A 1,287-nucleotide genomic window follows, 5' to 3' on the forward strand; every position below is an offset into this window, starting at 1 on the left:
CCCCCCATGAGGCAACTCCCTCAGGCTGCCTTGTTATAGGGCCTTGTTAAAGGAGCTTACAATCTAAGGTCCCTATGTCATACACATATTCTAGGGCTAATATAGACAATTAACCCACCATCAGGTCTTTGGAGTGGGGGAGAAAACACATACAAACACTGGGAAAACATTAAAACTCCATGCAGAGAGTGTCCTGGTTAGGTTTTGTACTGAAGAACCCAGTGATGGGGTCCACCATTTATGAAACCTATCCTCAAGAGAATGTAACAGTTCCATTTTCCCGGAATCTTGTTGAATGTACCAGGACCAGTCAAAGCCTTGAAGCGCGAGGTAGGTAAAACCGCCTCCCTTGCGCCAACAAAGCCTCTCTGTTGTCTATATTCCGAGGTTTGCCCTTTTTTTTTTTTTGGCTTCCACCACTGCAAAATCATTTTCATGGTCTTGCTTGAAATGTCATGATTCCACCGTCACCAGGATCGATTGGGGTGAAAGCCGTCCGCCGCCTCCGCCAGATGTTTATTGGGCAGAAAAAGGACTCGGCGTTGTTCAGGCTTTTATGGCTGCGGAGGAGAAACAAGGCGGAAGCGGCGGAAGAGAATTACAAGTACAATCAGGAAATATTCATATATGCAATTCCTCTCGTCGCCCGCCCGCTCCGAGCTTTGTGTTTAAATTGGAGATGCTGTCAGGGAGGCAGAAAATTTAACATTTACTGGAATAAAGGAGAAGTCATCGTTTTAGCTGCTCACTGGACCCAGGACGAAAGAAAGAGGTTTCCTAGGACTTCTTCTCAGCGGGTCTCCTCGCCTCGGCGTCAGTCCCTTTCTTGTATAAATCAAATATGACAACACGTCAGACTTTTAGGGCGCCCACTCAAAAACAAAATACAGGATATGCAAAATAGTATTGAGTGCACAACAGTTTAAAAACCATATAATAAGCCATGTAATATGGAAAGATATGGAAATAACCAAATTGACTCCAAAATATATCTTATGCCTCCATATGTCCCCATCTGATATCACTTCACTTTAAAAGGAATCTAAAGTTACTACTTGTAATGATTTTTCAAGTGTCCAAGATGCGATAACACAAAAATTAACCCTTTCGCTGCCAGTGATGTATGCCATATGTCGATGGCAGCGGGGCCCCTGTGGAGCTATAGCTGTAGGCTTTACACTGGAAGCGAATCTGGTAGTTGAAAAGCTGCCATATCACTTCCACGTGTCGGTAAACAGACCCCCCCCCCCCCTCCCCGCCCCCCCCCCCCTTCCTTTCTGGGCTCTC

The sequence above is a fragment of the Nanorana parkeri genome, unplaced genomic scaffold (assembly GCF_000935625.1).
Source record: "Nanorana parkeri isolate BGI_ZX_2015 unplaced genomic scaffold, ASM93562v1 scaffold552, whole genome shotgun sequence".
Classification (NCBI taxonomy): Eukaryota; Metazoa; Chordata; class Amphibia; order Anura; family Dicroglossidae; genus Nanorana; species Nanorana parkeri.